Here is a 22,369-nt window from a genome sequence, read left to right on the forward strand (position 1 = left end):
AAAATTAGGTTGTTTGTGTTTTTGTTGTTAAATGTTAGGACATCATTGTATATTCTTGATATTAGACCCTTATCGGCTATATGATTTTTAAATATTTTCTCCCATTAAAACACAACCAAAAAGCTGTCTTTTCAGTTTCTTGATAATGTCCTTTGCACAAAAGTTTTAAATTTTGATGAAATTCAGTTTATCTATTTTTTTCTTTCATTGTTTGTGCTTTTGGTGTCATATCTGAGAATCCATTGCAAAATCCAAGATCATGAAGATTTACCCCTAAGTTTTCTTCTAAGAAATTTATGTTTTAGCTCTTACATTTAGGTCATTGATCCTTTTGGGGTTAAATTTTGTATTTGGTGTGAGTTAGGTGGAACTCACACCGAATACATGTGGAAATCTGTGGAAAATTCATTTCCACAGATGTGGAAATGAATTCATCCTTTTGCATATAGATATCTGGTTGTCCCAGCACCATTTGTGGAAGAGCTTGATCTTTCCCCACTGAATAGACTTGGCATCATTGTCAAAAATCAATTGACCGTAGATGTATAGATTTATTTCTGGACTCTCTATTCTATTCCATTGGTCTATGAGTCTGTCTTTATGGCAGTACCACACTGTTTTGATTACTGTAGCATAGCATTAGTAAGTTTTGAAATTAGGAAGTGTGAGTCCTACAACTTTGTTTTTCTTTTTTATGATTCTTTTGGCTATTCAGCAATTCCATATGAATTTGAGAATTGGCATTTCCATTTCTGCAAAGAAGGCTATTAGAGTTTGATAGAAGTTGCATTGAATCTGTCGATTATTTTGGTTAGTATTGGCATCTTAATATAAAGTCTTCCTACCCATGAACACAGGATGTCTCTCCATTTATTTAGGTCTTCTTTAATTTTCTTCAGCAATATATTGTAGTTTTCAGGGTAAAATACTTCCACCTCTTTGGGTAAATCCATTCCTAGATATTTTATTCTTTTAGATGCTATTATTCTTTTAGTTGCTAAATGGAATTACAGTCCTAATTTCCTTTTCAGATTGTACCTTGTAGGTATATAGAAACACAACAGCTTTTTGTGTGTTGATTTTTGTTCTGCAACTTTGCTGAATTAATTTACTAGCTCTGGTAACTTTCTTATGGATTCTTTGGGACTTTTCTACATATAGGATGATGTCATCTGCAAATAAAAATAGTTTTACTTCTTCCTTTCCATTTGGATGCCTTTCATTTCTTTTTCTTGTTTGATTGCTCTGGCTAGAACATCTAGTACAGTTTTGAATAGCAGTGGTAAAGTGGGCATCCTAGTCTTATTCCTGATCTTAGGGTGAAAGCTTTCAGTTTAGCTGTGGGTTTTTCATAGATGCCCTTTGTCATGTTGAGGAAGTTCCCATCTATTTCTAGTTTTAGGAGTGTTTTTATCACGAAAGGATGTTGGGTTTTGTCAAACGCCTTTTCTGAGTTAATTGAGTGATCATGTGTGTTTTCCTTTATCCTATTAATGTCTATTATATTGATTTTTTTTTTAATGTTGAATTGCTTCTGCATTCTTGGGATAGATCCCAGTTGGTCAAGGTGCTGTTTTAATATGCTGTTGGATTCAATTTGCTAGTATTCTGTTGAGAATTTTTGCATCTATACTCATAAAGCATATTGGTCTGTAATTTTCTCGTGATGTCTTTATCTGCCTTTGGTATTAAGGTAATGCTGGCTTCACAGAATGAGTTAGGAACTGTTCCTTCTTCTGTTTTTTTTGGAATTCTTCACAGGTTGGGTAAAATTCATCTGTGCTGCTGTCTGGTCCTGCATCTTTCCTTGTTGGAAGGTTTATTTATTTATTTTTTAAAAAAAATTTTTGGCTGTGTTGGGTCTTCGTTTCTGTGCGAGGGCTTTCTCCAGTTGCGGTGAGTGGAGGCCATTCTTCATCGCAGTGCGCGGGTCTCTCACTGTCACGGCCTCTCCCGTTGTGGAGCACAGGCTCCAGACGCGCAGGCTCCGTGGTTGCTTAGTTGCAACTTAGTTGCAACCGCGGGCTTAGTTGGTCCGCGGCATGTAGGATCTTCCCAGACCAGGGCTCGAACCCGTGTCCCCTGCATTGGCAGGCAGATTCTTAACCACTGTGCCACCAGGGAAGCCCTGTTGGAAGGTTTTGATTAATGAGTCAGGTTTTGATTACTGATTTCTTGTTATATGTCGAGATTTTAAATTTCTTCTTGAGTCAGTTTAGGTTAATTTGTGTGTTTCTAGGAATTTGTTCATTTATTCTATATTATCTAGTTTTTCGGTGTGTAATTGTTCATAGTATTTTCTTACAGTCTGTTTTATTTCTGTGAGGGCAGTGGTAATAATGTCCCCACTTTCATTTCTGATTTTAGTTATTTTTGTCTTTTCTTTTTCTTAGATGGTCTATAAAAGTTTTGTCAATTTTGCTGTTTTTTTTCAAAGAAGCAGCTTTTGGTTTCATTGATTCTGTCTATTGTTTTTCTGTTCTCTGTTTCATTTATCTCTAATTTTTATTATTTCCTAGCTTTGAGTTTAATTTCTTTTCTAGTACCCCGACATGTAAAGTTAGGTTGTTGATATCTTTTTTCTTTTTTTTTTTTTTTTTTTTTTTTTGCTGTACACGGGCCTCTCACTGTTGTGGCCTCTCCCGTTGCGGAGCACAGGCTCCGGACGCGCAGGCTCAGCGGCCATGGCTCACGGGCCCAGCCGCTCCGCGGCATGTGGGATCCTCCCAGACCGGGGCACGAACCCGTGTCCCCTGCATCGGCAGGCGGACTCTCAACCACTGCGCCACCAGGGAAGCCCTCTTTTTTCTTTTTTAACGTAGACATTTATAGTCATAAATATCCATCCAAGTGCTGCTTTTGCTATATCCTGTAAGTTTTGGAATGTTGTGTTTTTCCTAAGTATTTTCTAATTTCCCTTAGGATTTCTTCTTTGAACCTTTGGATGTTTAAGAATGTGTTGTTTAACTTCTACATATTTGTGAGTTTTCCAGTTTTCCTGCTGTTGTTGATTTCTATCTTTATTCTTAGTCAGAAAAGATTCTGTCTGATTTCAATCTTTTTAAATTTATTGAGTCTTTGTTTTGTGGCCTAACATATGGCTTATCCTGGAGAATGTTCCATATGTACCTGAGAAGAATGTGTATTCTACTGTTACTGGGTGAAGTGTTCTGTATATGTCTGTTAGGATTATAGTGTTCAAGTCCTCTACTTCCTTATTGACCTTCTATCTAGATGTTCTGTTACTGAAATTGGTGTATTGAACTAATATTTCTCCCTTCAATTTGGTCAATGTTTACTTCATATCTTTTGGGGGTCTGTTGTTTATGCGTATATATTTATTTGTTTTAAAAAAATTTTTATTGAAGTATAGTTGATTTATAATGTCGTGTTAGTTTCAGGTGTACAGCACAGTGGTTCAGTTGTGTGTGTGTGTGTGTGTATGTATTCTTTTTCAGATTCTTTTCCCTTATAGGTTGTTACAAGATACTGACTGTAGTTCTGGGTGCTATACAGTAGGTACTTGTTGGTTATCTATTTTATATATAGTGGTGTGTATATGTTAACATATATGTTTACAATTGTTTTATCTTCTTGATGAATTAACCCTTTTTTCAAAATAAAATGTCCTTCTTTGTCTCCTGTAACAGTTTTTGATCTAATGCCTATTTCGTCTGATATTAGAATAACCACACTAATACTCTTTTGTTTTCTGTTTTCATGGAATATCTTTTTCCATCCTTTCACTTTGAAACTATTTATACTTTTGTGTATAAAGTGAGTATCTATAGGCAGCATATAGTTGGATCATGTTTTTTAATCCATCCTGCCAATCTCTGGCTTTGATTGGAAAGTTTAACCCAATTAAATTTAAAGTAATGGCTGATAAGGAAGGACTTCTGCCATCATTTTGCTTTTTTGTTGTGAAATTTTATACCTTTTTTGTGGCTCATTTCCTCCATTACATACCGCCTTCTTTTTTTTTTTTTTCTAATTAGTTTGTTGTAGTGAACCATTCTGATTTCCGTCTCATTTCCTTTTGTGTGTATTTTTAAAAAATATTTATTTATTTGGCAGCTCTGAGTCGTAGTTACGGCATGCAGGATCTTTAGTTGAGGCATGTGGGTTCTTAGTTGTGGCATGTGGGATCTAGTTCCCTGACCAGAGATAGAACCTGGCGGAGTCTTAACTACTGGACCACCAGCGACATCGCTTGTGTGTATTTTTTAGATATTTTCTTTGTGGTGAATTACATTTAATGTCCTAAATTTATAACAGTTTAGTTTGCATTGATATGAACTTAACTTCAATAACACAGCTCAGTCTTACCCCCTTATGTTGCTGTCATCACAAATTACATCTTTATACATTGTGTATCCAGTATCATGGACTCATAGTTATTTTTTATGCATTTGTCTTTGAAATCCTATAGGAAATACAGCAAAGTTAGAAACCAAATGTACAGTAATACTCGTTTTTATATTTGCCAGTGTATTTACCTTTACTAGAGACCTTTATTCATCATTTGACTTTGAGTTGCTGTTCAGTGTCCTTTCATTTCAGCTTGAAGGACTATCGTTAGCACTTCTTGTAGGGCAGGTCTGATGGTAGTGAATGCCCTCAGCTTTTGTTTATCTGGCAACATCTTAATTTGTACCTCATTTTTTTTTTTTTGCGGTACGCAGGCCTCTCACCGCCGTGGCCTCTCCTGTTGTGGAGCACAGGCTCCAGACCCGCAGGCTCAGCGGCCATGGCTCATGGGCCCAGCCCACTCCACGGCATGTGGGATCTTCCCAGACCGGGGCACAAACCCGTATCCCCCGCATCGGCAGGCGGACTCTCAACCACTGCGCCACCAGGGAAGCCCTGTACCTCTTTTTTTTTTTTTTTTTTTTTTTTGCGGTACATGGGCCTCTCATTGTTGTGGCCTCTCCCACTGCAGAGCACAGGCTCCAGACGTGCAGGCTCAACGGCCATGGCTCATGGGCCCAGCCGCTCCGCGGCATGTGGGATCCTCCCAGACGGGGGCACGAACCCATGTCCCCTGCATCGGCAGGTGGACTCTCAACAACTGTGTCACCAGAGAAGCCCTTGTACCTCATTTTGAAGGACAGTTTTGCCAGATATAGAATTCTTGGTTGACATTTGTTTTCTTTCCACACTTAAATATGCCATCCTACTGTATTTGGGCCTCCATGGTTTCTGATAAGAAATAAGCTGCTGATCTTATTGAGGACCCCTTGTACATGAAGAGTTGCTTCTCCTGCTGCTTTTAGGGTTTTGTCTTTGTTTTTGACAGTTGGATTATAATGTGCCTTGGTGTGTGTTTCTTGGAATTTATCCTACTTAGATTTTATTGAACATTTTGAATTTGTAGATTAATGTATTTCATCAGATTTGGGGTGTTTTCAGCCATTATTTCCTCAAATGTTATTTCTGTCCCTTTCTCTCTCTTCCTTCTGGGACTCCCATAATGCATGTTCTGGTCTACTTGTTATCTCACAGGTCCCTTAGGTTTTGTTTACTAGTTTTTAAAAAAGCATTTTGAGCATATTTAAGTTAGTTGTTTGAAAGTTTTTGCCTAGTTAGTCTGATGTCTGGGCTTCCTTAGCCAGTTTCTCTCAGTTAATTTTGTTCCTTTGAACATGCCATACTTCCCTGTTTTTTTGTATGCCATGTGATTTTTTTTCTTTTTTTAAAACTGGGCATTTGAATACTATAATATGGTAACTATTGAAGTCAGATTCTTCCCTTTCCCCAGGGTTTGCTGTTTTATTGTTTGTTTTTATTTGGTTTTGTTTTTGATTGTTGAAGGCTATCAATATGTTTGTTTAATGACTTTCATAAGTGATTGTTTTTTTCAAACACAGTATTCCTTGGTGTGTATAATCACTGAAGTCTCTGTTACTTAGCCTGTGTTTCCATAGTATTTTGACAGAGATTTCTTTGCGCTCCAGGAGCTAAAAAAATCAACCAACCAAACAACAACAGAAACCTCTCCCAGTCTGTACAGATTGGCTCTGTGCTGGTGCACTCTTGTAACACCTTGTGAATTGCCAGTGGGACATAGCACTAATAATTAGAGTAAAATTTGGATCTATATCCTGAGATTTGTCCATTGTGCTGTGTAAGATAAAGTTTTCTGCTTTTCACAAGAAAATAATTTCTATTTGGTTTAAATTAGTTGTGTCATAGTATTTGGTTTTTAAAATTCTTAGTTCTTGACTTAACAAGCAGAAGGTACTTTCAGAACCCTTGTTACCCTGTTCCACTGGAGAACCCAATTAAATTCAAGAAATATTTGAGGAGCTTCTGTATGCAAAAATCTTGTGATTGGCTTCATAGGGTAGTAAAAGGATAACCAAGATTTTGCATCAAAGTATTTATAATATAGTGAATGATAAGACAGTTCCAAATATAGATATCATTTAAAGAACTAATATAGTATCTTCAAAAAAATAATGCAGCACAAATGTGTAAATCTTTTAAATCATTGGATAAATGGTTGAATTAACTATGTTCTAGATATATACACATACATAACATAACTTTGAGGAGCTAAGGCTAGGGTAAGAAGTACTCCTGAATAGATATAGGCTGCTTCAGTATTTCTTAAACATCTTCGTTTTTTAAAGTAGTAGTCTGTGAAATTCTATCAATTGTACTTTCATTTAAATTAACAAATATACTTTTTTATAAAATCACAAATACGGTTGTCCCTTGAACAACACAGTTTTGTACTGTATGGGTACACTTATACATGGATATTTTTCAGTAGTAAATACTACAGTACAACACTGTTGTTGGTTAGTTGAATCTGCAGATGCAGTGGAACCATGGATATGGAAGGCCTGCTGTTAAGTTACATGTGGACTAAACCCCGAGTTGAATGGCCACCTGTACCTTTAGGAAAATTTAAGCTACATGTTATTTACATTAGTTTATTTAGAGTGCCTTTCTCAATATCTGTAACTGAAATCACACCTGTTCATGAGAGATTGAGAGTCTTAGTGGGTGGAAAGGGAGACAGTGGGTTATTTAAGCACATTCAGTGTATTTTGGAGGGTGGCAAGGCTTTGGGCATTTAGGACAGCATGACAAAAGGGATAGAGAGAGGAAGGTGAGACATTGATATCAAAGATGACATTTACATTGTTGGAAATTTTGACTAAGGTCACCTTATATATGGGAAAGGGGAATAATATGCTCTTACTCCTCCCTCCCTCCATTCCTTCCTTCCTTCCTTCCTTCCTTCCTTCCTTCCTTCCTTCCTTCCTTCCTTCCTTCCTTCCTTCAAAAACCACAGAATTTCCTGCTCTCAGTTTCTAGAATTCAAAGTTCTATCTTAGAACTTTGGTTATGTTATATAATTTCATTAAGTAGATTATAATTTCCTTAAGTAGACTTTTCTGAGATTCTGAGGATTTAATCTCCATTTTATAGCATATCTGTGGGTACATGTGTTCTCACCATCAAACAATCTCTAGGAATAGCAATCAGTTTATAAATTTGAAATAATTTTGAAAAGATAACTTCCATTAGAAAGTTTCTACCTTAAAATAAGCATTTCAACAATTAGTATCAAATTTACGTAACATTTTTGTTTCATATTGTATACTACAGTGTTCTTTTTTAAATTATTTATTTATTCCTGGCTGCATTGGATCTTTGTTGCTGCACGTGGGCTTTCTCTAGTTGTGGCGAGTGGGAGCTACTGTTCATTGCGGTGAGTGGGCTTCTCACTGCAGTGGCTTTTCTTGTTGCAGAGCATGGGCTCTAGGCGTGCAGGCTTCAGTAGTTGTGGCACATGGGCTTAGTTGCTCCGCAGCATGTGGGGTCTTCCCAGACTAGGGCTCAAACCCATGTCCCCTGCATTGGCAGGTAGATTCTTAACCACTGCACCACCAGGGAAGTCCCACTACAGTGTTCTTAATTGCATTGCTACTTTACATTTTTACACTTACCTGTTTGCTATTGAACTCATCAACATTTAATAATCCATAGTAGCAAATTCTTGAAAATACAATTAATTTATAAACTCATCTTAGTCTTTGGTAATTTTTTCAAATGTTTTTCATATTTACATTTTTTATATAGTTAATATACTTTTCAATATTGAACATGACAAATATAAAAAGTATCCTGTTTCATTTTTTAAATTAAAAACCATAATGCTTTTAAAAGTGATTTTAACTTATAGAACACAATCACAGAATTCAAAGCTCAAAAGATTATACAGTGAAAATCTTCCATCTCCTCTGCTCCACTTTTCTTGCATTCTACGCAGGGGCAACCAATTTACAAGTTTCTTGTGTAGAGATTTTTCCATGATAAGCTTGTGTATGTGTATATATGTGTGTGGTGTGTGTGTGTGTGTGTGTGTGTGTGTGTGTGTGTGTGTGTGTGATACACCGTTTTTTAGTACCTTTGTTTCCCCCCCCCTTTCAGTATATTTTGGAGAGCATAGCAGTTAACATTATCACCTTTATGCTTTTCAATGGCTACATACTGTTATTTAGTTGTACTATAATTTAACTAGTCTCTCTCTCTTTTTTTTAATTAGGTCATGTCTTTTATTAACTAGTGTGCAATTACTTGTCTTCTGGTTTGTTGAAACAATAGGTAAGACAACATTTGCCACAATACTGTGTGTCAAAGTGGTTCACCATAAAAACTCCAGCACCACGTTCATCTGAAGGGCGCTCCTGATGAAGGTGACTGATTTTGCCATTCTCCTCCACCTTATAGTATTTCAGAACAGCCAGCTTAACCTTCTTTCTCTTATGCTTGTTCTTCTTGAGAGTGGTGTAAGACTTCTTCCTTTTCTTAGCACCACCATGAAGTCTCAACATTAAGATGAAGAGTGGACTCCTTTTGAATGTTGTAGTCAAAGTACGTCCATCTTCCAGTTGCTTGCCAGCAAAGATCAGTCTTTGCTGGTCAGGAGGAATTCCTTCCTTATCCTGGATCTTGGCCTTTATATTTTCTGTTGTATCTGAGGGTTCAGCTTCAAGAGTGATGGTCATCCCCGGAAGGTCTTCATGAAAATCTGCACCTTGGCAGCAGTTCTGCCGCAGATGACAGATCCAAAAGCTAACTAGTCCCTTATTGAGAAACATTGAGGTCACTTTCTGTCTTTTTGTATTATAAACACTTGTAGCAAAAACTTGTATATATGTCCTATCACATATGAGTGAAATGTTTCTTCATGTCTCTTGCCCATTTTCTAGTTAGATTGTTTGCTCTTTTACTGTTGAGTTTTGAGAGGTCATTATATACTTTGGATACTAATCCTTTGTTGGGTCTGTGGCTTGGAAATGTTTTGTCCCACTACTTACCTTGTCTTTTTATCCACTTTCCAGGGGCTTTTTCAGAGCAAAAGTTTTAAATTTTGGTGAAGTCCAATTTATCAGTATTTTACTTTAAAAAAAATATTTATTTATTTATTTATTTTGACTGCACTGGGTCTTAGTTGTGGCACACGGGATCTTTGTTGCAGCATGCGGGATCATTTTAGTTGCAGCATGCGGGCTCCTTAGTTGTGGCATGCGGACTCTTAGTTGCAGCATGCACGTGGGATCTAGTTCCCCGACCAGGGGTCAAACCTGGGTCCCCTGCATTGGGAGCGTGGAGTCTTACCCACTAGACCACGAGGGAAGTCCCTGTCAGTAATTTTCTTTTATGGGTTGGTGTCAAGTCTTAAGTACTCTTTGAATATCCATGGATCCTGAAATTTTTTTCGTGTATTTTTTCCTAAAAGCTTTATAGTATTACATTTTACATTTAAGTCCATGATACATTTTGTGTTATTTTTGTATAAGGTATGAGACTTAAGTTGAAGTGCATTTTTTTGCCTATGGATGTCCATTTGCTCCAGCACCATTTGTTGGAAAGGCAGTCCCTCCTTCATTGAATTGCTTTTGTACTTTTGTCAAAAATTGGGCATATTTTTATGGGTCTATTTCTAGGTTCTCTCTTCTGTTCCATGTGTTTCTCTCTATCTGCCAATGCTACACAGTTTTTATTACTATAGCTGTAAAATAGGTCTTGAAATGGGGTAGGATGGTTCCTTTCATTTTATTCTTTTCCCAAATTATTTTAGTAATTCTAGTTACTTTTCCTTTTCATATAAATTTTAGAATAATCTTGTCAATATCTACAAAAAATCTTTCTTGGGATATTGGTAGGAGTTGTGTTAAACCCATTTATTAATCTGAGGGAGTGGGAGAATTGGCATCCTTACTATGTTGAGTCTCCCGTTCCATGAACATAGAATGTCTCTGCATTTATATTTAGATTGGTTTTCTTCATCAATATTTTGTCATTTTTAGCATACAAGTCTTGTGCTTGTTTTGTTAGATTTGCACCTAATATTTTGGGTTTGTGGGGTTTTTAAAATTTTTATTATTTTATTTTGTATGTCCATGTGTTCATTGCAAATAGAGTTGATTTTTTTACATGTTTACCTTGTATCTTATGACCTTACTGAATTCACTTATTTGTTCTAAGTTTTTATTTTTTTGATTTTGTAGATTCTTTGCAGTTTCTACCCAATCACGTAGCTGACAAATAGGGATGGTTTTATTTTTTCCTTTCAAATTTGTGTTTTTTATATCCTTTTCTTGTTTTATTGCACTGGCAAGAACTTTCAGCACTATTTCAATGAGTATGTTGAGAGTGGACATTATGTCTTTTTCCCCAGTTTAAGGGGAAAGTATTCAGTCTTTCACTCTTAAGTGTATCTTAAGTATACGTTTTTGTAGATGCTCTTTATCAAGTTGAAGAAGTTCCCTCCTATTCCTCTTTCTCTGAGAGGTTTTTTTTCCTGCATGAATGGGTACTGAGTTTCGTCAAATACTCTTTTTTTTATTTACCTCAATTGAGATGAATTATGTGGTTTTTTTCTTTAGCTTTTCAATGTGGTGGATTACATTGGTTGGTTTTAGAATATTGGTCTAGACCTGCATCCCTGGAATAAACTCTGCTTGGTCATAGTGTATGATTCTTTTTGTATATTGCCAAATTTGATTTGCTAGTATTTTGTTAAGGATCTGTAATTATGAAGGATGTTGGTCTGTAGTTTTCCTTTTTTGTTCTGTGTTTACCTGTTTTTTGTGGGTTTTTTAAATCAGGGTAATACTAGCTTAATAAAATGAATTTGAAAGTATTCCCTTCAATTCTATTTTCTAGAAGAGATTGTGGAAAATTGGTGTTAATTCTTTAAAAGTTTGCTATAATTTTCAATGAAACCATCTGGACCTGGAGAGGTTTTTGGATGTTTTGAAATTACCAATTCATTTTATTTATTTAAGAGGTATAGGACTATCCAAATTATATTATTATTATTATTATTATTTTTTGTGGTATGCGGGCCTCTCACTGTTGTGGCCTCTCCCGTTGCGGAGCACAGGCTCCGGACGCGCAGGCTCAGCGGCTATGGCTCACCGGCCTAGCCGCTCCATGGCATGTGGGATCTTCCTGGACCGGGGCACGAACCCGTGTCCCCTGCATTGGCAGGTGGACTCTCAACCACTGTGCCACCAGGGAAGCCCTATCCAAATTATTTACTTCATATTGGGTAAGTTGTGGTAGTTTTTTGTTTTGTTTCGTTTTGTGAGAAATTGGTTCATTTCTTCTAAATCATCATTATATGTTGGTGATGAGTTGTTAGGATTAGAAAGCCTCCCCTAGACACCCGAACAGTATAAGGATGAAACATTCTTCATGGTTTTATGATGAAAATTATAATCTTTTAGCTATTATGGCTCTCTGAAGAAAATGTTCAATCAAAAGATTAAATCATACAAAGCATTTAACATTTTCAAACAGTTGCCTAGTCACAAACTTTTAAAAGAGATTATTCATAGCAGTAAGTTATGTTTATCAAATATTTGAATAGTGTTTCCTTACTGTCCTTTCGTAGTTGCAGGGTGTGTAGAGATATTCATGTTTCATTCCTGATTTATTCCTTATGTTGGTAATTTGTGTCTTCACTTTTTTTTTTGTCAGTCTTGCTAGATGTTTGTTGATTTTTTTAAAATTAATTTTTATTGGAGTAGAGTTGCTTTACAACTCTGTGTTAGCTTCTGCTGTATAGCAAACTGAATCCGTTATACGTATACATATATGCACTCTTTTTTAGAGTTCCTTCCCATTTAGGTCACCACAGATCATATATGGTAGGTTCTCATTAGTTATCTATTTTATACATAGTAGTGTATATATGTCAGTCCCAATCTCCCAGTTCATCCCACCTCCCCCTTTCCCCCATGGTAGCTGTAAGTTTGTTCTCTACATCTGTGACTCTTATCTCTGCTCTGTAAATAAGTTCATCTGTACCATTTTTCTAGATTCCACATAAAAGCAATTTTATACGATATTTGTTTTTCTCTTTCTGACTTACTTCACTTACTTCACTTTGTATGTCAATTTCTAGGTCCATCCACATCTCTGCAAATGGCACTATCTTGTTCCTTTTTATGGCTGAGTAATATTCCATGGTATATATGTACCACATCTTCTTTATCCATTCTTTGATCAGTGGTCATTTAGGTAGCTTCTATGTCTTGGCTGTTATAAATAGTGCTGCAGTGAACATTGGGGTGCATGCATCCTTTTGGTTGGTTGTCAGTTTTTGATATCTTAAAAGAACCAACTGTTTCACTGATTTTTCTCTGTTTTTCTGTTTTCAGTTTTATTGATTTCTACTGTATCTTTATTATTTCCTTCCTTTCTCTTGCTTTGCTTCTAGTTTGCTCTTCTTTTTTTGAGATTCTTGAGGTGGGAACTTAGGTTATTGACTTGTGGCTTTTCCTTTTGAGGCTTTTCCTTTTTTTAAATTTCTCAGCAGTTTTACCTATGTCTCACAAATTTTGATATGCTGTATTTTCATTTTTCTTTAGTTCTGTTATATGTATTTTTAAATTTCCCCTGATAATTCCTCTTTGATCCATAGATTATTTATATAAAGTGTGTTGTTTAGAGAGCTGAGTGGCGGCCGTGGATACTCTGGGTGCCTGCTGTGCATGTGTGTGGCCACCTGGTGTGCACAGGCTCTGGCAGCAGCCACGGGCTGGCCAGACTGCGGCAGTTTTCTGGATGACAAACAATGGCCCAGCACCGTGTCTCAGTACAACCAGGAGGCCGGACAGTGGAACCAATTCTGAGCCGCCTGTTGTCAGGCCTGAGCTCCTGTGGTGGGAGTGCCAAGTCCAAACCACTGGACTAACAGAGAACCTCAGACTCCAGGGAATATTAATCAGTGTGAGCTCTCCTGGAGGTCCTCATCTTGACACCAAGACCTGGCTCCACCCAACTGCCTGCCACCTCCAGTGCTGGATGCCTCAGGCCAAACAACCAGCAAGACAGGAGCACAGCCCCACCCATCAAGAAAAATTAGGTGACAAAAAAATATGGTACAGACAAAGGAGCAAGGTAAAAACTTACAAAACCAAATAAATGAAGAGAAAATAAGCAACCTATCTGAAAAAGAATTCAGAGTAATGATAGTAAAGGTGATCTTAAATCTAGGAAATAGAATGGAGGCATGGATCAAGAAAATACAAAAAATGTTTAACAAGGACCTAGAAGAACTGAAGAACAAACAAACAGTGATGAACAGCACAGTAATTGAAATGAAAAATACACTAGAAGAACTCAGTAGAACAATTGAAGCAGAAAAATAAGTGAGCTGGAAGATAGAACGGTGGAAATAACTGCTGAGGAGCAGAATAAAGAAAAAATAATTAAAAGAAATGAGCACAGTCTCAGAGACCTCTGGGACAACATTAAACACACCAACATTCAAATTATAGGAGTCCCAGAAGAAGAAGAGAAAGAGAAAGAGTCTGAGAAAATATTTGAAGAGATTATAGTCGAAAACTTCCCTAACATGGAAAAGGAAATAGTCAACCAAGTCCAGGAAGCACAGAGTTCCATACGGGATAAACCCAAGGAGAAACATGCTGAGACACATATTAATCAAACTAACAAAAGTTAAATTCAAAGAAAAAATATTTAAAGCAGCAAGGTGAAAAGCAACAAATAACATACAAGGGAATCCCCATAAGGTTATCAGCTGATCTTTCAGCAGAAATACTGCAGGCCAGAAGGTAGTGGCAGGATATATTAAAAGTAATGAAAGGGAAAAACTTAAAACCAAGATTAGTCTACTCAGTAAGGATCTCACTCAGATTCGATGGAGAAATCAAAAGCTTTACAGACAAGCAAAAGCTAAGAGAATTCAGCACCTCCAAACCAGCTTTACAACAAATGCTAACAGAACTTCTCTAGGAGGGAATCACAAGAGAAGAAAAAGACCCCCCCCACACAAAAGTCCAAAACAATTAAGAAAATGGTAATAGGAACATACATATCGATAATTACCTTGAATGTAAATGGATTAAATGTTCCAACCAAAAGACACAGGCTGGCTGAATGGATACAAAAACAAGACCTTTATATACACTGTCTACAAGAGACCCACTTCAGACCTAGGAACACATACAGACTGAAAGTGAGGGGATGGAAAAAGATATTTCATGCAAATGGAAATCAAAAGAAAGCTGGAGTAGCAATACTCCTATCAGATAAAATAGACTTTAAAATAAAGATTGTTAAACTGTGACAAAATGAGAGAGTGGCATGGACATATATACACTACCAAATGTGAAATAGATAGCTAATGGGAAGCAGCCACATAGCACAGGGAGATCAGCTCGGTGCTTTGTGACCACCTAGAGGGGTGGGATAGGGAGGGTGGGAGGGTGGGAGACGCAAGAGGGAAGAGATACGGGAACATATGTAAATGTATAACTGATTCATTTTGTTATAAAGCAGAAACTAACACACCATTGTAAAGCAATTATACTCCAATAAAGATGTTAAAAAATAAAATAAATAAAATAAAATAAAGACTGTTACAGGAGACAAGGAAGAACACTACATAATGATCAAGGGATCAATCCAAGAAGAAGATATATAACAATTGTAAATATTTATGCACCCAACATAGGAGCACCTCAATACATAAGGCGAATGTTAACCTAAATGGGGAAATCGACAGTAGCACAATAATAGTGGGGGTTTTTAACACCCCACTTACACCAATGGACAGATCATCCAGACAGAAAATAAATAAGGAAACACAAGCTTTAAATGACACAATAGACCAGATAGACATAGTTGGTGCTTATAGAACATTCCACCCGAAAGTGGCAGAATACACTTTCTTCTCAACTGCACACCAGACATTCTCCAGGATAGATCACATCTTGGGTTACAAATCAAGCCTTGGTAAATTTAAGAAAATTGAAATCATATCAAGCATCTTTCTGACCACAATGCTATGAGATTAGAAGTCAATTACAGGAAACAAAACTATAAAAAACACAAACACATGGAGGCTAAACAATACACTACTAAGTAACCAAGAGGTCACTGAAGAAATAAAAAAGGAAGTCAAAAAATACATAAAAACAAACTACAACAAAAACATGACAACCCAACACCTATGAGACACAGCGAAAGCAGCTCTAAGAGGGCAGTTTATAGCAATTCAATCTCACCTCAAGAAACAAGAAAAATCTCAATCTAACCTTACACCTAAAGCAACTAGTGAAAGAAGAAGAAGAAGAGGAGGAGGAGAAGAAGAAAAAGAAGAAAAACCCCAACATTAGTAGAAGGAAAGAAGATTAGAGCAGAAATAAAGGAAATAGAAATGAAGAAGACGGTAACAAAGATCAATAAAACTAAAAGCTGGTTCTCTGAGAAGATAAACAAAACTGATAAGCCTTTAGCCAGGCTCATCAAGGAAAAAAGGGAGAGGTTTCAAATCAATAAAATTAGAAATGAAAAAGGTGAAATTTCAACTGACACTGCAGAAATACAAAGGATCATAAGAGACTACAATAAGCAAGTATAATGCTAATAAAATGGACAACCTGGAAGAAATGGACACATTCTTAAAAAGGTACAACCTTCCAAGACTGAACCAGGAAGAAATAGAAAATATAAACAGACCAATCACAAGTAATGAAATTGAAACTGTAATTAAAAATCTTCCAGCAGGGTCTTCCCTCATGGCACAGTGGTTAAGAATCCACCTGTCAGTGCAGGGGACACAGGTTCCATCTCTGATATGGGAAGATCCCACATGCTGTGGAGCAACTAAGCCTGTGCAGCACAACTACCGAGCCTGCACTCTAGAGCCCACAAGCCACAACTACTGAAGCCTGTGTTCCTAGAGCCTGTGCTCTGCAACAAGAGAAGCTACCACAATGAGAAGCCCACACACCACAACAAAGAGTAGCCCCTGCTTGCCACAACTAGAGAAAGCCCGCACGCAGCAACGAAGACCCAGCACAGCCAAAAATAAATAAGGAAATTAAAACAAAAAATCTTCCAACAAAGAGAAGTCCAGGACCAGATGGCTTCACAGGCAAATATTATTAAACATTTAGAGAAGAGCTAACACCTGTCTTTCTCAAGCTCTTCCAAAAAATTGCAGAGGGAGGAACACTCCCAAACTCTTTCTACAAACCACCATCACCCTGTTACCAAAACCAGACAAAGATATCACAAAGAAAATTACAGGCCAGTATCACTGATGAACATAGACGTAAAAATCCTCAACAATATACTAGGAAACAGAATCCAACAACACATTAAAAGGCTCACACACCATGATAAAGTGGGATTTATCCCAGGGATGCAAGGATTCTTCAATATACACAAATTAATGTGATATACCATATTAAGAAATTAAAGAATAAAACCATATGATCATCTCAATAGATGCAGAAAAAGCTTTTGACAAAATTCAACACCCATTTATGATAAAAACTCCAGGAAGTGTGCATAGAGGGAACCTACCTCAACATAATAAAGGCCATATATGACAAACCCACAGCCAACATCATTCTCAATGGTGAAAAACTGAAACCATTTCCACTAAGATCAGGAACAAGACAAGGTTGCCCACTCTTGCCACTCTTATTCAACATAGTTTTGGAAGTCCTAGCCATGGCAATCAGAGAAGGAAAAGAAATAAGAGGAATCCAAATTGGAAGAGAAGTAAAACTCTCACTGTTTGCAGATGTCATGATACTATGCATAGAAACTCCTAAAGATGCCACCAGAAGACTACTAGAGCTAATCATTGAATTTGGTGAAGTTGCAGGATACAAAATTAGTGCACAGAAATCTCTTGTATTCCTACACGCCTATGATGAGGGACTTCCCTGGTGGTCCAGTGGCTAAGACTCCACGCTCTCAAGGCAGGGGGCACTGGTTCAATCCCTGGTCAGGGAACTAGATCCCACATGCTGCAACTAAGAGTTCGCATGCCGCCACTAAAGATCCCACGTGCCGCAACAAAGATCCCGCATGCCACAGCTGGGACACAGTGCAGCCAAATCAATCAATCAATATTTTAAAATTAAATAAAAGATAAAATTTGCCTGTATACTAACAACGAAAGTTCGGAAGGAAATTAAGGAAACAATCCCATTTACTATTTCAACAAAAAGGATAAAATACCTAGGAATAAACCTAGCTAAGGAGACAGAAGACCTGTATGCAGAAAACTATAAGACACTGATGAAAGAAATCAAAGATGACACAAACAGATGGAGAGATACACCATGTTCTTGGATTGGAATAATCAATATTGTGAAAATGACTGTACTTCCCAAAGCAATCTACAGATTCACTGCAATCCCTATCAAGCTACCAATGGTATTTTTCACAGAACTTGAACAGAAAATTTTGCAATTGGTATGGAAACACAACAGACCCTGAATAGCCAAAGCAATCTTGAGAAAGAAAAATGGAGCTGGAAGAGTCAGGCTTCCCAACTACAGACTACACTACAAAGCTACAGTAATCAAGACAGTATGGCACTGGCACAAAAACAGAATATAGATCAATGGTACAGGATAGAAAGCCCAGCGATAAACCCACGCGCTTATGGTCACCTAATCTATGACAAAGGAGGCAAGAATATCTAATGGAGAAAAGACAGTCTCTTCTATAAGTGGTGCTGGGAAAACTGGACAGCTACATGTAAAAGAATGAAATTAGAACACTCCCTAACACCATACACAAAAGTAAACTCAAAATGGGTTAAAGACTTAAATGTAAGACCGGACACTACAAAACCTTTAGAGGAAAGCATAGGAAAAACACTCTTCGTTATAAATCACAGCAAGATCTTTCTTGAACCACCTCCTGGAGTAATTAAACTAAAAACAAAATAAACGAATGGGACCTAATTAAACTTAAAAGCTTCTGCATAGCAAAGGAAACCATAAACAAGATGAAAAGACAACCCTCAGAATGGGAGAAAATATTTACAAATGAAGCAATTGACAAGGGCTTAATCTCCAAAATATACAAAACAGCTCATGCAACTCAATATCAAAACAACAAACGACCCAATCCAAAAATGCACGGAAGACCTAAGTAAACATTTCTCCAAAGAAGACATACAGATGGCCAAGAGGCACATGAAAAGATGCTCAACATCACTAATTATTAGAGAAATGCAAATCAAAACTACAATGAGGTATCACCTTATACCGGTCAGAATGGCCATCATCAAAAAATCTACAAAGAATAAGTGGTGGAGCGGGTATGGAGAAAAGGAACCCTCTTGCACTGTTGGTGGGAATGTAAATTGATAACAGCCACTATGGAGAATGGTATGGAGGTTCCTTAAAAAACTAAGATAGAACTACCATATGACCCAGCAATCCCACTCCTGGGTGTATACCCTGAGAAAACCATAGTGCAAAAAGACACATGCATCCCAGCGTTTATTGTAGCACTATTTACAATAGCCAGGACATGGAAGCAACTTAAATGTCCATCAACAGAGGAATGGATAAAGAAGGTGTGGTACACATATACAATGGAATGTTACTCAGCCATAAAAAGGAATGAAGTTGGGTCATTTGTAGAGATGTGGATGCACCTAGAGTCTGTCATACAGAGTGAAGTTAGTCAACAAGAGAAAAACTAATATCATATATTAACACATATATGTGGAATCTAGAATAATGGTACAGATGAACCTATTTGCGGGGCGGGAATAGAGAGGCAGATGTAGAGAACGGACATGTGGACACCAGGGGAAGGGGAGGGTGGGATGAACTGGGAGATTAGGATTGACATATATACTACCTTGTGTAAAATAGTGGGAACCTGCTGTATACCACAGGGACTTCAGCTCGGTGCTCTATGATGACCTAGATGGGTGGGATGGGGGAGGTGCATGGGAGAGAGGTCCAAGAGGGTGGGGATATATGTATACCTATAGCTGATTAACTTTGATGTACAGCAGAAACTAACACAACATTGTAAAACAAGTATACTGAAATGAAATGAAATGGGTTGTTTAGTTTCCAAGTGTTTCAAGATTTTCCTGTTAACATTCTGTTATTAATTTCTAGTTTGTTTCTGTTGTGGCCAGAGAACATATTCTTTCTGATTTCAGTTCTTTTAAATTTGTTCAGATTTGTTTTGTAGTCCAAAATATATTCTATCTTATTTTGTGTTGCTTGGGCACTTGATAAGAATGTGGTTTCCTCTGTTGTTGTATGGAGTGTTTTATGAATGTTGAATAATTCTTGTTGGCTGATGGTGTTGTTGAGTTCTTTCAAATTCTTTGTGATTTTCTGTCTAGTTGTACTAATTGTTCAGATAGGGGTGTTGAATTGTTCAGCTGTAACTGTTGATTTGTCTCTATATTCTCCTTTCAGTTCTATCAGTTTTTGCTTCACATTTTAGAGATGTGTTGTTTGGTGGATACACATTTGGGAATGCTATGTCCTCTTTTTTTTCTTCCATAAAGTAAAGCCTTATTTCTTTTTTTGTTTGTTTTTACTTTATTTATTTATTTATTTATTTATGGCTGCATTGGGTCTTGGGTGCTGCACATGGGGTTTCTCTAGTTGGGGTTTCTCTAGTTGAGGTGAGCGGGGGCTACTCTTCATTGCGGTGCGCGGGCTTCTCATTGCAGTGGCTTCTCTTGTTGCGGACCATGGGCTCTAGGTGCGTGGGCTTCAGTAGTTGTGACTCACGGGCTCTGTAGGTGTTACTCGCGAGCCCAGTAGTTGTGGCTCATGGGCTCTAGAGTGCAGGCTCAGTAGCCGTGGCGCATGGGCTTAGTTGTTCTGCAGCATGTGGGATCTTCCCAGACCAGGGCTTGAACCCGTGTCCCCTGTATTGGCAGGCAGATTCTTAACCACTGCGCCACCAGGGAGGCCCATGGGAATGCTGTGTCTTCTTGATAGGTTGACCTTTTCATCATTATGTAATGTCCCTTTCTGTCCAATAAATTTCCTTGCTTTGAAGTCTACTTTATCTGATATTAATATTGCCACTTCTGCTTTCCTTTGATTAATGCTTGCATGATATATCTTTTCCTGTTCCTTTATTTTTAACCTATTTATATCACTATATTTGAAGTGACTATCATGTAGATGGTACATGGTTAGGTCATGTTTTTTAATCCACACTGTAATCTCTGCTTTTAATTGCTATGACCATTTTCATGCAGTGTAATTATTGCTATGTTATGGCTTAGCCTGCGGGGGGGGTTTTCTGGTTTTTTTTTAATGGAAGTATAGTTGATTTACAGTGTTGTGTCAATCTCTGCTGTACAGCAAAGCGACTCAGTTATACACATATATACATTCTTTTTTTATATTCTTTTCTGTTATGGTGTATCGCAGGATATTGAATATAGTTCCCTGTGCTATACATTAGCACCTTGTTGTTTATCCATTCTAAATATAATAGTTTGCATCTACCAACCCCAAATTCCCAGTTCATCCGTCTTCTTCCCCCCACCCTTGGCAACCACAAGTCTGTTCTCTTATGTCTATGAGTCTGTTTCTGTTCTGTAGATAGGTTCATTTGTGCCATATTTTAGATTCCACATATAAGTGATATCATATAGTATTTTCCTTTCTCTTTCTGACTTACTTCACTGAGTATGATAATCTCTAAGTTGCATCCGTGTTGCAAATGGCATTATTTCTTTCTTTTTTATGGCTGAGTAATATTCCATTGTATATATGTACCACATCTTTTTTATCCAGTTGTGTCGGTGGACATTTAGGTTGTTTCCATGTTTTTAGCCTGCCATTTTAGATACTATTTTCTGTTTGTTCAGCTTTTCCTTTCTGTTTTCTTTTTCCTGCCTTACTGTGGGTTACTTGAACATTTGTTAGAATTCCATTTTGATTCCTTTATTGTGTTTTTGAGTATTTCTTTGTATCACTTTTTGTGTGGTTGCTCTGAGTATTACATGATGTATACAGTCAACCCCTGAACAAAGCAGGGGTTAATCTGTGCATAACTTATTGTTGGCCCCCAGTATCTGCTGTTGCTCCGAGTCTCCAGGTTCAATCAACCATGGACTGTGAAGTACTGTAGTATTTACTATTGAAAGATATCCCCCTATAACTGTGGAGAACCATGCAGATCAAATCCACATTGTTCAAGGGTAAACTGCATAACTCATCACAGCTTATTGGTATCATTTCATCAGTTTGATTGAAGCATAGAGAAACTTTATCTCCCTCCCTTTATGAGATTCTGTTTATAGGATGATTGCCTTCGTATAGAACCACATGAGACAGTATTATAATTTTGCTTCAACAATCAAACATAATTAGAAAAGTGAAGAAGAGAAGGAAAGCCTATTGGATTTACCTATATATTTTCTTATGTGTTCTTCCTTCCTGGTGTTCTGAAATTCCTTCCTTTTGTTGTTTGCCTTCTGTTTAGATAACTTCTTTTAGCCATTCTTTTAGGGTAGGTCTGCTGGCAACAGGTTTTCTTAATTTTGTTTCATTTGAGAATGTTTTGATTTCCTCTTCATTCCAGAACAGTATTTTCATTGGGTATAGGATTCTGGGTTGATGGCTCTTTTCATTTAGCACCTAAAAAATATTATTTGACTTCCTTCTGACCTCCCTGGTTTTAGATGAGAAATCTTCTGTTATTTTAATTGTTTTTCTAATGTAGGTAAGGTGGTTTTTCCTCCAGCTGCATTCAAGCCAGTCTATTTAGGAAATCTACTCTTGCATGTGTGTATGATTTTTTTGTGTGAAAAAGAATTTTTTTCCCAGCTGAAGTTGTATTACATTGCTCTAAAATAGAAATGACTTAGAAAGTTTAGTAAAATTATTTCATAATGAAAGTACTACTTTTTAGATGCTAATGGTAGTTTTACTTAATTCTTCATAGCAGCTATAGCTACATAAACTAACTCTTAAAAAGAAGGTCTCCAGTGAAGTAAAAAAAATTACATTTATCTATTACCCACCCCACCCCTTTCTAAGCCAGGGTACTTTATATT

The 22,369-nt window shown here is 37.2% G+C and overlaps 1 protein-coding gene and 1 pseudogene across 3 annotated transcripts in view; one reads left to right on the plus strand and one right to left on the minus strand.

Annotated features, from left to right (window-relative positions):
• The window catches only part of SOS1 (SOS Ras/Rac guanine nucleotide exchange factor 1), a gene marked incomplete at both ends in the record, with an annotated part of 138,560 nt that overhangs the window by 13,596 nt on the left and 102,595 nt on the right, over positions 1 to 22,369 (plus strand). The gene's annotated exons all lie outside the window — the stretch shown is intronic.
• LOC307064767 (ubiquitin-ribosomal protein eS31 fusion protein-like) lies at positions 8,592 to 11,948 on the minus strand (annotated as a pseudogene). The gene is made up of 2 exons: positions 11,911 to 11,948; positions 8,592 to 9,068 (listed from the first exon to the last, which is right to left on the minus strand). The product of its transcript is annotated as a ubiquitin-ribosomal protein eS31 fusion protein-like (transcript).

This window comes from Hyperoodon ampullatus, assembly GCF_949752795.1.
Source record: "Hyperoodon ampullatus genome assembly, chromosome: 15".
In the NCBI taxonomy this organism is placed as follows: Eukaryota; Metazoa; Chordata; class Mammalia; order Artiodactyla; family Ziphiidae; genus Hyperoodon; species Hyperoodon ampullatus.